This window comes from Pyxicephalus adspersus, chromosome W (genome assembly GCF_032062135.1).
Source record: "Pyxicephalus adspersus chromosome W, UCB_Pads_2.0, whole genome shotgun sequence".
Classification (NCBI taxonomy): Eukaryota; Metazoa; Chordata; class Amphibia; order Anura; family Pyxicephalidae; genus Pyxicephalus; species Pyxicephalus adspersus.
Window position 1 is genome coordinate 13196894 of NC_092870.1, and position 14356 is coordinate 13211249.

General features: G+C 43.2%; 1 protein-coding gene and 1 pseudogene across 2 annotated transcripts in view; both read left to right on the forward strand.

The window, feature by feature from the left end:
- LOC140342804 (calmodulin-regulated spectrin-associated protein 1-like) overlaps positions 1-14356 on the forward strand; it is an 83045-nt gene that overhangs the window by 15369 nt on the left and 53320 nt on the right. The window contains exon 2 of one of the 2 annotated variants that reach the window (XM_072429154.1): positions 7651-7741. The exons of the other annotated variant lie outside the window; for it this stretch is intronic. The gene's annotated coding sequence lies outside the window, so the exon portion shown is untranslated. The remainder of the gene's footprint in view (positions 1-7650; positions 7742-14356) is intronic. 2 annotated transcript variants of the gene reach the window in all.
- LOC140342793 (protein bicaudal C homolog 1-B-like) lies at positions 3599-6606 on the forward strand (annotated as a pseudogene).

The window sequence follows — 14356 nt, forward strand, 5'->3', positions numbered from 1 at the left end:
CCCTGCTAAGTCATCTTTAGAAGGAAGTTGATTCAGTCTAGTTTCCAAGTGCCCAGTAAAAAAGTCACTTACTTGAGAATCCATAGGAGCAGCTGTAGATGCAGGGAGTAGCATAGGAGTAAGAGGGCACGGGTCTACTGTGCAGGGAGGCTCAGGAGGAGCTGTAGGAGAAGCAACAGGGGCATCCTCATCAGATTCAGCGTCTCTGTGAGTTGAGGCACGCTGTGGCGCCATCTTGTATTTCCTAGCCGCTGCAGGAGAGTCAGCAGCCGGAGGAAAAAACTGCCTGAGGCCACAATGTTTCTGAGCTCTGGAGGCACCTGGCGTCTTCTGTTTATGAGGCATGAGCGAGTGAGTCAGGAGAGCACAGAGCGGAGAGACCAGACTGAGAAAAAGCCGCAGGCTGCACGGAGCCATAGCGTGACCACGCCCCCAATTTTGTAGTTTTCTTAGAACAGAATATTCATGTCAAAGGAACAGATAAATGGAGGAAGGGGGTAGTTTCAAGGTAAAAGGGGGGGAAGCAGACGTTAGTTTACTGATAGGAAGGGTACAACTAGTTTCAACATAACTCAATCATCTACAAAACATAGCAAAAGCACAAAAATAATTTAAGTCCAAGCCTCAGCAAAACTCCACTCCTTAAATTTCCCTCCTTTTATCTTTACCGAGGATAACTACTTACCTTTGTTCCTTTACATACCAATAGACCGCTTCAGGTTCTTGGGCATACATAACTGAGGGAGCTGAGTGATTTTTGATTTGCAAATTGACAATAATATAGGAGTACATTGTACACAGCAGCATGCAAAGATACTGTGACAGTGTCCTTAGAGTAGAAAAGGTCAGAAAAGTGTTAAAAAGTCTCCAGGGAAATGAAAGTGAGGATGTTTTGAATATGTTTCTAGGAAGAAACCTGGTTCTTTAGGGCCCTGGGACTGGCCAAGGGAGTAAAAGGGGTGGGCTGCTCTCAGGTGTGAGTGGGAGAGGATTTGATCAGCAAGAGGCTGGTGAGCATAGAGGGATTCAGGCTAAGCAGGAAGTGGCCTGTAAGCGAGCTTGGGGGGGGGGGGGGGTCGCTGTTGGTGCTGTCGGTGCTGTCCTTGGAGAGGGAGAGAGAGAGCGCGCCCTGAGTGTTCCAGAGGAGGAACTGATCAGCGAGAGACTGAGAGAAGAGGATCAGCCACTGTGTTGCAGGCAGGTGGTGATCAGAGAGGCTGAAGAAAGCCAGCGTCCACACAGGACTACAAAGCTGTGAGTAAACAGTGTTGATACTGAGATAGTGTTTGTGTTAGTGAGCTAGGTCACCCAGTGAGGTAGCCAGTTGCCCAGCCGGGCTTCTACTATTTATTGTTTTTTTTAAAGTGCTAATAAGTAGACAGGCAGGAGCCTGTTTGAACTGCAACTTTGAAGTCTGCTGTTTTAGTCACTGCTGTCTTCGAAACCCGTTGCTACGGGTGATCTCACGTAACAAATACAGATAAAAATAAAAAGCTATAAATTGATTAATCTTTAATCTAATGTTGGGAGATAGATTCTATAACCAGTCAAACAACCCTAAACCTATTTTGTTTACCCCCCTAGCGTTCTAATTCTGTCCGTATTTCTGTGCAAAAAGTGATAGTTTTTTTTGCAAAGAAATTTGTTGTTTATTATTGTGGGCCTGTAATTCTTATAATTGTAAATTATAATATAATAAATATTTATAATAGTTATAAAAAATAATGAAATAATAGACAACCATCAATGCAATTTATCAAAAGAGAGAATTTATCAAAAAAATTTCACTGAAATTTGTTCAAACAAGGGTGCAATATTATCGATAAAAAATAATATAAATTAAATGTAGATTTTAGAAAAAAAAATTACATTTCTAGTAGACATCCCGGGTGTAGTAGATTTTGAAGCAGGGTGCTGCACAAAGTCCAACATCACATTCAGGACAGTAGAATCTGGTTTCCTTGCGGATCCTCCTTCCTCTGTCATCGGTCTTTGAGCAGCAAACCACGCACATCCTTGTAGGTGCTGCCTTTTTCTGGGTTGGTGGGATGTATTCTGTGAAGTGACAACCAGTCAAGCGTTCCGGGTTGACAACGGCAACAGCACGACGTCCAGGTCTATTCACAGCCACTGATCGTGTTTGGTTGTTCTTGACTATTGATTGGGAAACCTTCCAAATGAAGTCAGATAAATTCACAGGCCTGTCGCACTTTTTTTATACAGAATGTATGCATTTCATAAGCATTGCTCAACAAGATGCCTAAAAATCTTCTTGTAGTACTTCCTTTGTTTACTCATTGCTGGATAGAATGTCATGGCTTGGTCAGCTCTGCCAACAACCTCCCATGGTGTTGTTGTAGTCAATCACCACCTGTGGCTTAATCACTTCTTTCCCACCTTGTGTGCACACCATAACTGTGGAGGGACAATGGACAGTACTCATCAGGCACACATCTTTTTTTATTATGCCATCTCAGGGCCATCATTTTGCCTTTCTGGCAACAATTTCTCCTGTCTTCAGCTTCTCTTTTGCAAACAGTGCTGGCAGGTTGCGCAGCTTAGCCTTAACGGTTCCATATGCATCTGTTTTGTGTTGCAGAAGGAACTCATAAAGCTCAGGAGATGTGTAGAAGTTGTCAGTTGTGACACAATAGCCCTGATCCAGCAATGGCTCAATGAGGGATAGCACTGAAGATGTTGCCAATCCATAATGGATGTATCTGGGGTTGAACTGTGTTCCTTTTCCAGTGTATATGACCGAATTCCAGATGTGGCCAGTTGAGGATTCGCACAGCATGTAAGTTTTCACGCCAAATCGTGCTCTCTTTGACGCTATGTACTGCACCCAGCTGAGCCTCCCCTTGTAAGCCATTAGACTTTGTCAATACTGATGTCTCTGTCTGCCACATAGGTCTCCTGGAAATTTTTTAGAATCATCTGAGACACTTCCCAAATTTTCTTGAGTTTTGGTGCAGGATGGGTAGTCTCATCAAACTCTTTGTTGTTGGAAAAGTGTAGATATTTGATGATGAGGGTAAATCTGTATTCTGGCATGACTGTGCCAAAGAATGGAGTGGATAGTATTTTATTCTTGGACCAGTACACTTCTGGAGGGGTTTGCCCACCACTTCCTGAAGTATCACCAAGCCCAAAAACAGCCAAATGTCATCCTTGGTCACAGGTTCCCACTTTCTGCCTCTTGAAAACCTCAGGTGTGGGGCACCTAACTGTTGTCCAGCGTACCAGCATAAAACAAAAGAAAGGTTAAGGTTGCAAGTAATATGTTAGCAAACACAGAGCAGCTTACCTGTTTGTCTTTGCAACACTTGTTTCGATAAGTTCATCAGTCAAAAACAACTTGAGGTATGCCAGGGGGTGGTGGTGTTCAGCCTCAATTTACACAGCATTTTCCACTGTAAAAAGCATTTAGGACATTGCTCTTAGCATTTCCCCGCTGTATGTCAGTTGTGCCGTCCCAGCTAGCGGTTCCCAGGCGCTCTCCCCGTTATGCACCAGTCTGACCAGGGCTCCAGCGAGCAGAGCACCGACTCCCCTTTACCTGGCTCTGAGGACGACTCTCCTGGCCCAGCAGCCCCCCATGACCGGGAGTGGGGTGAGGGGAGATTCCGGGTGGTTAGGAAGAAGTTGGAGACCATGCTGCAAGCTGCTGCTGAAGGTGGACGTCTTACACACAGAGCACTCTCATGTCATTGGTAAAGGAGGAAACTGGGTGCCACATACATTTTCCAGACTCCAACAGGAATAATCAGGCAGAAAAAAGCAACCAGGTATCTATTGCAGGACAACCTGCAGGGGTAGAATCTGCAAGGGTACGAATGAGGGAATTGCTACCTTTGGTTCTGATGTTCGAGTTGCCTATTGCTGGTATTCTACAGCCAATTCCAGATCCAAATTTTCCCACAATCTAGTACATTTCCCAAACCTACAACATAACGGTTTCATTCAAGGAGAGGTCCAGGGTGTATGGCGCTACTGTCATTGTGAGGGGCTCCCAGATTAACAGCTGTGCTGTGTAAAGGAAGGAACGGCGCTGCTGTTGGAACATCTTGCTGGTAGCCTGGCAAATGCTATTCCTGTTAGCACACAGCTGGATATTGCTTCTCAACATCACCTGTTCATGATGGGCCGCAATGGCAGCAACATCAAGCACATTATGCAAAGAACAGACGCTCAAATCCACTTCCCGGACCCAAAAAACCCCTTAAAGAAATCTACAGTCTATCTCCAAGACACAATTAAGTCAGTTTGTCTTGCCAGACAGTATCTCATGGGTTGTCTCCCCCTTGTCCTGATGTTTGACATGAAGAAAGAAATTGATGTAGAGCCACAGTACATCACACAACTCATGGAACAGTTAGACGTGTTTATCAGCATTAAACCAAAGCCAAAGCAGCCCAGTAAGTCTGTAATTGTAAAAAGTGTGGAACGAAATGCCTTAAATATGTATGAAGCCAGAAAATGTCTTCTTGGGCTGGACAGCAGTGGTGTTGCTATTACAAGCCATTCTACCCTTTCTTGTCCAATGTCGTACCATGCACTGGAAATACTGACAGTAGGCTTGGGACTTACTGTACTAGGTCTTTTGGGCCCAAATGCTCTGTCGGTTAAATCCACAGCAGCACAGAATTCTTTGCTGAATGCCCTCAATAGCACTGTCAGCCCGCTGCACAGCCCTAGTTCTGCGACAACTAGCCCAACGCTCTGGGCAGCTTCATTGGCCAACACCTCTGGTGCTCCAGCGTTTTCTGCAATACCACATATGATGATGCTTTCTGCTGTCAGGGGTACCTAACTATGGGCAAAATACACCATCCCCTCCTCCAGGACTAACTCCAGTTGATTTACATATGAATTCCATTTACCCTGAATGCAAGAAATTTACATCACCATTAAATGGTCATGTAAAACCTTCAAACATGAAATATGGCTCGATATCTACTTCATCACTGGGAGACAAAGTGATAAATACACACCTACCTGAGACGGCTATGACATCAAACAACCGCAGTCCACCTGTCCAAACAAATGCAAAGTCAGGATCAGAAGGTGGTAATGATGCCTTTGTTGAAGTAGGAATGCCAAGAATGTCAATCTCATTCAGCAAATACCAATGATCTTAAACAGATGCTAAATTCAGCCAAAGCACCCTGTGCTAAGAGGCAAACAGTGGAGTTGATACAGGGCACTAAAAACTCTCACCTTCATAGTAGTGAGCGGTTACTCTCAGATTCAGAGATGAGTCCAGCAGATGGCCCAGTCACAGACAAGAAGGCTCCCAGAAGTGAGGGAGCAGCTGAGAGAGCTGCCCAGCAGAACTCGGAGAGGGCCTATGATTATGAGCAAAAAAAGTTGTTACAACAGGTTTCTTCAGCATTGCTTTTGTTGCTAACAGAAGTCAGAACTCCAACAAATACTTGGAGCGGGTTGGGATTCTACAAATCCATGCCTGCAGAAACAATAAAAGAACTAAGACGTGCAAATCATGTATCCTATAAGCCAACTATGAGTACAACATATGAGGCCCCCTCAATGTCCTTGTCTCGCTCAAACAGGAAACAACTGGGCAGTGGCATTGACTCTGATAACTGGAGGGAACGAAATGGCATTGACTCATCTCATGACTACTCCTCTTCTATTGGCAGTCCAAAGCGAAAACAAAATAAATCTGAACACTACCTTAGCAGCAGTAATTACAAGGACTGTATCTCCTCTCTAACTGGAAGCAATGGTTGTTCATTCAAAGGCTCTGACCTTTCTGAACTGTTCAGCAAGCTTGGACTGGGAAAATATACAGACATCTTCCAGCAGCAAGAGATTGATCTACAGAAATTCCTTACGCTGACAGATCAGGATTTAAAAGAACTTTGAATAACGACGTTTAGTGCAAAAAAAAAAAATGCTGCTGACTATCTCAGAACTAAACAAAAATCGGAGGAAGCTGTTTGAGCCAACTAATATCCGTTCTTCATTCCTGGAGGGAGGAGCTAGCTGGAGACTTCCATGCCAGTATCACACAGAAATAGCCAGTGTCAGTGGTCGCTGGTAGCATTCAGTGACATGACTTGACAATAAGTGCAAAAAAACACCATGGCTGATCTGTGAACCGGCATTGCTGCATATTCTAACTTTTTACCATCAGCACTTTAGTGTCAAGGTACCACGGACCAAAGCAATGAGATCGCATGAGTGGCTGATCCATCAGACACTTGTGTAAAACGCCAATATGTGGGATAAATATTTCATTCATCTATGTAGACTGGACAGAAATGCAATAAGGGAAAAACATGGAATGATTTTATGTTTTAAAATTTTATGTAACTTCATATCTTCATTATATTCACTGAAATTTTTACCTTTATTGAATGAAGAATTAATATGTCTGATAATCAAGGGCATGACGTCATGGTTTTATTGTGAAGGAATTTTCTAGTACTCAATAATCAAGATGTTTCTGCACTTTACATGCCCCCCATACCCTCTCCTGTGGAAATTTCATGTCCTCTCCCTTCCATACGAAACACACTGAGGTCTGGTTTAAAAACAAAAGATGCTGTGAAAAGCAACAAGATTTTTTTGTAGATCAGAAAGCCCAAATCTGATTAAATAAAACATGTACCACCCCTAATTTTTATATATTTCAGTTTTTATAAACCAACCCTCCTGCGAGGTGCAGGTAAGTGGCGATTTTCTGCTACCCCAAGTGTGACTCAGGATTACCGCTATTTGCAGGTAAATTACACCCTGAGTCACACTCGGGATAACCGCTTGGGGGGGGTTAATATCCTGAGCAAGATCCTTAAGAGCGGTAATCGCATTGTGGACAGATTCTGAATGATCCGTCATATTAAAACAACACATTCTTGCAAAATGTTCACAACCAATATTATGTTTAAGTAACAAATAATCAATGGCTGCTCGGTTTTGTAAGATGCCTTTCTTAGCGTTGGTGTAAACAGTCAATAATCCGAATAGGGCAAGGGAAGTGTTAAGTTCCTTTGCTACTATAAAAGCTAGCTGTGTGAGGTCAGTGTATGTAGCTACTGAGAGTCCTGGGACACCTACGATTGAAGTAGCTAAGGCCACAACTTCTGTTTTGGATAGTAAATGTAGGTCAGCCCAGCATGTGTCACTTAGGGCTAGGGATGAACGCTTTATGTGCATGGGTGGTAATTGTTTCTTCGGACCCATGGCTAGGGCCATTCTTGAGAAAGTACAGGGCCCTCCGGAGATGTTAGCCGGGATATAGTTATAAGTTGTTTCCACAGGACCACAACCAGCCTGTGGGTAATTTAACATGTTGATAATGGCTAGGGGACAGTTGAGTGGAATTACAGGGCATAGGGTTATGATAACCTGTGCAATCTTTTTCAGTTTCGTTACATAAGCGAAAAGAATGAGATGTAGAATTTTGAAAGTTTGTGACTTTCTGTAATGCTAATATCCTACAGTAGGATATTTCAGAGGGGTTACAAGTCATACGGTAACATACATCTCCCTGGGTAATATTTATAGTATGTGTAAACATTATACATTTTTTCGGGGAATTATAGGTTTTACAGTTGTTGCAAAAGTTATACGGGTTATGGAGTAAACCTATATCACTTTCAAGTAACATCAGTGTCATTGTAGGTATTGCTAAAGACTCTAAGTAGTATTCTGACTGGAGTGGAGACCGCAATCGAACAGGACGTTAACATATCTTAAGTACTATGCATATCAGGTAAGCAAAAACTAGAGCTATTTTATATTTCTTTGGCAATACGTTCCCATATGTTACCCTGTAAGTCCGTCCAGTCACTATACTCAAGTCCTTGCCAGTGCATAGACAGGGTAGAGTCATTCTTTAGGTTATGGCTTGATTAGAGACAAATGAAGGGCAAATCTTGAGGGTGATAGTGGCAAGTTGTTGTGACCCAAACAAGACAGAATATGACCATTAGGGATCCAAAACTGCAGACAAGCATCCGGGCTGGTACCCGTGGATCAAGAAGCATCATCCTGGCTCTGCCTTTTTCACTCTTGAGGGGTGTATCCAGGTGGGTCCTCCACTGGTCAGTTCTATACGGCTGTTCTAGTAATGGCTTGCACGGTGACCAGGGGTCCAAGGGGGTGGATCCAAGGATTTGTGCTTGTGCAGAGCTTTACCCAACACTATGTCTCCATGGTTGAATGGGTGTGTCGGTTGATCTGTAGGGAGAGGAAAGTATGAAGACGAGAAAAAGCAGGGTTTTTAGCACAAAAAGTTTATTGTATTCAGTGAAAAAAAATAATACAGAACGGGTTCAAGATTAGACCACAATAACTTTTTGTGGTTTAAACAATATCACTTTGGCCCTAGGGGGCACTAGACATGCAACATCTAGCCAATCATATATATTACTTGCCATACGGATTTAAAACCTCCAATCATTAATTTGTTGATGTACCCGACGCCCTAACTGGCTTCCTCAGGACTAGCGGTTTGTCAACACGTTCTGTGCCCCCTAGGGCCAAAGTGTTATTGTTTAGACCACAAAAAGCTATTGTGGCCTATCTTGAACCTGTTATGTTCTGTATTATTATTATTATTCACTGAATATAATACAATACACTTTTTGTGCCAAAACCCCTGCTTTTTCTCTTCTTCATGCTTTACTGAATAACGGTTGGCACTCAGTTCTACAAGAACTTACACTACACTATTACCACCACAAATACTTTAAATACTTTAGTTCTGTAGGGAGAGGAAAAGAGAGAGAGACATCTTCGTAGTTGCTGTTTAGCTTTTCAATTACCTTAGCTACATATTGATCCTGAATTTGTTGTAAGTCTCCCGGTACTAAGATAAGGGGTTCTTTGACCCCAGGGGTGGGGAATGGGTGTCCCAATAAAATTTCAAAGGGGGATAATGTATTGACCGGATTTGGTGTCATTCTTATTTCAGCTAGTACAGCTGGCAAATATTGGTCCCATTTATAAAGGGTCCCTTCTGTCGCTTTCCTCAGCTTGTCTTTTAATGTCCTATTCATCCTTTCTTCTACTCCTGGAGTGCCATTGTCTGAGCTTATTCTCACTGGGGATAATCTCCTTGCATAGTATCTTAGCCACTGTCCTTGCATTTTCTTTCCTCACTACAAAAGCTTCTACCCATCTGCTGAATCTATCTATAATTACTAACATTATCTGACATCCATTGGATACCTTTGGCATGTGTGTAAAATCAATTTGTAACTCTTGAAATGGACCCTGTGGAGGTAACAAATGTTCATGTTGTCCTGTTTTCTTTCCTTGCACATTATTTCTAGCACATATTAAACAACGGGAAAGTATGGCTTGTGTGTGCCTTTAAATTTTGTGCACAAAATCACTTGTTTATTTCTTGTGTTGTGGTTTCAATGCATTTGTATCCTTTACCATAGATTTGAAAAACAATGAGGGGTACTGCTATTTGGGGTAGCCCTACTATCCCTCCTTTTGACCAGATTCCAAAAGAATCTAAGGTGAATCCTTCCTTTTCCCAGAATTCAATGTCCTGTGAGGTGGCGAAGGACTGTTATTGTGTTAGAAGTGTGTTGGTTTCAGTGGAAGCTGGGATGGTGAACAGAAGTGTATCGGGGGGCTAGTGGTGGGTGTGGTATACTAAGCAGCGGCTTTGGCATGAAAGTCTGCTAGTCTGTTGCCCCTGGCATCGAAGGAATTGGAAGAAGTGTGTGCTTGACATTTGACAATGGCTATTTTAAATAGGGAGGTGATGGGCTTGTAAAAGTTTTGAAATTAATACTGAGTACTGAATGGGTTTTCCATCAGGTGTGGCAAAATCTCTTTGCTGCCAAATGGCTCCAAAATCATGTACGACTCCAAAAGCATAGCAGGAGTCAGTAAATATATTTACAGCTTTTCCTTAATTTCACAGGCTCTAGTGAGTGCTATCAATTCTGTGGCCTGGAAAGAGTTAACAGAGTGGAGCAGCTTCAAGGACTGTGTCTGGAGCTGTACCACGGCATATCCAGCTAAATAGGTTTTGTCAGAGGGTCGGGAACAAGACCCATCTACAAAAACATTTTCTGCTAGAAGAATGGGTGTTGTGCATAGGTCGGAACGTGGTGTTGATGTGTTATGTATCTTAGTGATACATGAGTGTGACTCTGGCACTTCATCCTCCGGCCCATTAAGACCTAAGAGGGCATTGAGCACAGTGACAGGACCGCTGGTAGCAGGAGCATATTTTACACTTAATCCTGCAGTGTATGTTAGGATAACTTCATAACTGGACAACCTTTGTGCTGTTATGTGTTGAGTGGTTTCTTAAGCAAGTGTAGTACATGCATGGGATGTGTAAAGCATCGTCTCGTGACCCAAAGTTAAAAGTGAGACACTTTCTACAGCTATTGCACATGATGCCAGCACACGCAGACAGGCTGGCATGCCTTGCACAGTAACAGGCAGTGTCTTAGAGACATATGGCACAGGCCTCAATTTACCTCCATACATCTGAGCAAGCACAGCAGCCATGGTTTTACAGTTTCCTCTAGCATACAAAACAAATGGTACATTGAAATTCGGCATTCCCAATGCAGGGGCAGAGGTCAGGGATTCTTTTAACATCACATATGCTTTAGACATTTCAGGTAACCATTGAATGTTGTTAGGAGCACTAGTGGTGGTACTGGGATGGAGCTGTGAGTCCCAATACGAGCAGTCAGGAAACCAGTGTCTGCAAAAGTTAATCATGCCATGAAAGCTGAGCAGCTATTTCTTTGTCTTTGGGCGAGGCAGACTGGTAATGATATGTACATGGCTGGGGGCTAGCAGCCGGGATCCTGGGGTTAAAAGCATTCCCAGGAATGTGACCTGTTGCAGACAAAACTGAACTTTTTTCTGCGACACCCTTTGTCCCTCCCCTCCCAGAAAACGCAACAATGAAACCGTATCCTTCTGACATGCCTCCTGAGAGGGTCTACACAACAATAAATCATCAACATATTGTAGCAAAGTGGAACCATGCGGCTGCCAGTTGGCAAGGACCGGCTGGAGGGCAATTGAGAAAACCGCGGGTGAGTCAACAAAACCCTGGGGCAAGCAACACCAGGTATATTGCTTTCCCATAACAATAAAAGCCGTAAGGGGCTGAGTCTCAGGTGATAATGCATAGTTCTCCCCAAAGGGTTTTAGCCGGTTGCTCCATCAGGCTGTTGTGCCTACCCTGCCCATCTCTCCTAGGCAGCTCTAATCCTCTGCACGGATCTCCGTGAGGCTGCTCTGTGCTCTGGCTGTCATCCGTTCAGAGGATTGCTGCTGTGATGAGAGGTGAGCACAAAGTTCAGCATTCATGTGAAGGAGACACAGGCAGCCCCGCCCCCATCTGATAGCACGAGCTGGGATTTCTATTTAAAAAAAAAAAAAAAGCTGCCTGTGAAATGTTGTGAGATTGAGAAAACAGCACATGTGTTCAATGTTTGTAATAAAATATAGGACTACTGACGTTTTGCATTTCAACCACAAGATGTCGCTGTTTCTTAACACAACTAAATAGGTTGCCAGTTTTCATATTGATAGGAAGTGTGGTTGTGCTGGAGAGGAAACAGGAAGGAGGAGAGCAGACATCTTGCAAGGACTGTGTGTGTAAAAGAGAATCCATTCGCATCCAAGGGTCAGCGTGTTCCTAGAGACAGTGATGAGAGGGGGTCACTGTCTGTCTTGTCCCCATCTGATATCACATGCATGATGCTATTAAAGCATCACCAAATTTTTAACATTATATAAAAGAGTGACTTTCTCTGTTATATATTGGGAAAAATGTGTGTTTTTTTGTTTTTACACTTTTTTGGAGAGGACCTCTCCCCTTCAGTCTTTACTTCCATTTCGTTAAAGACCAAAGGGGAAATCCGCAGCCTCCTGGGATATTTGTGTCACATATCCCAAGAGGCACTGGGCTGCTTCTTCTGTGCATGCACCTTCAGTGGCTTTCTTATAATGTAAAATAAAATGCACTGGACGTACAAGTGAGCATCAGAGAAAAGGTGGAAGCTGAGCCAGCATAGGCCTGCTAGGCTAATTTTTTAAAAGGATCAAGTGGGGGAAAAAAAGTGTTTTCACAACAGTTCACTTTAACTAAATATAGACACAGGAGTACATCTGAAGTACGGCTGAATTCACACCGGCAGTAAGGTTACATTACATTACATTACAAAAGCCCAGGCCTGTTACCAATCCTAGGTGCCCAGCACTTACTGCCTGTTACCAATCCTAGGTGCCCAGCAGTTGCCAGAAGTCGCTCAGAAGGGGTAAATATTTTTGCTGCTAATATGAACCAAGCCTAACTTGTTACACCATATTCATTATACTATTACACTACTACAAAGGAATACACTCTTAAAACTAGGAAGTTGGCTCACACGCCTTAGGACAGTGGCAAAAAAATCCATAAAATGGAAAAATTAGATATACTAATGGGGCAGGCATTACAAAGTTGGAACAAATTATAGGGAGAAGGTAGAACACTGAAACAATAAGAGGTTACTGGATACCCATGGCATAAACAACTAGGAGCACTAAATTTGCCATGTTTTGCCACACCCCCTTTTTGACCACCCGGCTGAAAAAATTCTGAGGAGAACACTGTAATGGTATGGAGAAAAATGCATTGGCCAAATCAATAACACTGTACTCTGGCGGTACTGCTGTAAGGATGGTAGTAAGATCTGACATTACTGGTGTTGGGGGTGTGACCAGCTCATTGATGGCTTTGAGATCCTGTGTAAAAAGGGGTATGAGCCATCTGGCTTTTTGACAGGATTTACTGGAGTATTGTAAGGAGAGCAGGTCTTCTTAAGTATGCCTTGCTGGCAGAAAGATTGAATCATCGGTGCTAAGAAATCTTCCTTGTCTTTAACTAGGGGGTACTTCTTTTGGTATATTGGTGTATGTGGTTTTGTGAGTGCTGTATATGAGGTGCAGTCCAGGAATCCCACGTCATATGGTCCGGTGGACCATGTGCTGTCAGGAACCGGAAAATCCAATAAGGGCAGTTGCAAGGTTGTATTGACATTAATCCCTTCCTTTGGGTCAACAACCAGTGACATTCCCAGAGATCCCATCAGGTCTCTTTTCTAACAGGTTAACTGGGCAGCTAGGTAATACTTTGAATGAGTGATGTGTAATGTATTCTCCTGTACTGTACATAAGGGGATATGGGGCATTTGATCTCCCAAGGTAATAAAAGGCATTGTTACTGAGCCTTCCTTTTCCTCCTTAGAGTTAAAGTTTTCTGAGTTCACCTTGGATCGGGTATTTTCAGCTGGGCATGTCAGTGTTTTTGGACTTAAGTACACAACAGCGGATGATGTGTAGCCAGACTTCTTGGTCTTTGTTTTGGTAAGAGGAGGAGAGGCGGAGGGTGAATCCTGTGTAGCGTTTTGTTGTTGCATGGACTGTAATAGACAGATATCGTTCTCGTAATCCTCATCCTCCTGTGTTCTCCTCTGTGTTTCTTGTGGGTTGGTTGTGGGTATAAGGGTGCATACGGGGGTGGAATAGAGGATGTTGTTTGGGCGACCGTTTTCTCTTCACGTGGGTTGTACTCTTCCAATACATTTTCAAAGTATACCAGACTTCCCCACAAGCCTTCATGTATTGCCGGTCCCACCCGGGAACTTGTGGATCTAATTTATATCCCCATCCGTCTCGATTACTGAGACCCATTCCTAAGATACAATTAATATGGAATTTATAAAATGATCCTTCCAGTGGGAAGGGGTCAGGGCATTTCAAGTTTTCAGTACCATTTTTCAAATGTAATATAAAAGGTCAGTGTAATAGTCTCCTGCTTTGCAGTTAACAAAATCAACAGGAGTTTCCCCTGGAATATTATAAGGAATATCCTCATCACTGGGTGAAATGCCTGTGGGTTTTTGTTTGTCTGATTTTAATGCGTTTCTTTACATGTTTTTTTTTTATGTGGATCTGGGAGCTGTACCTCCTTTGTGGAATTCCTCTTACCTTGGGTATTCCCCATAGTTGCAGTGTAAATTACAGTATAAATATCAGACGGTTGTACACAGTTATTGTTAGTTCAGTTGGTACCTGCAGTGCTCGCTGACGTCCTGTTCCCAGGACCGCTTACCAAAACGCAGCTTAGGTCACGTTACTGATTGCCCGAGGCAACCACAGCAGTGAGGATTGACCCAACCTCATCTCGGCAACCAGATTAGTAAACAAACTTATCTTGTATACAATATGTCTAAAGCTACGTACACACTTTCAATTAATATCGTTGGTAGACGAACGATCCTGCACGATATCTGGGAACGATCGTATGGCACCGATCCTGTACATACAGATAACGACACGATCGTTC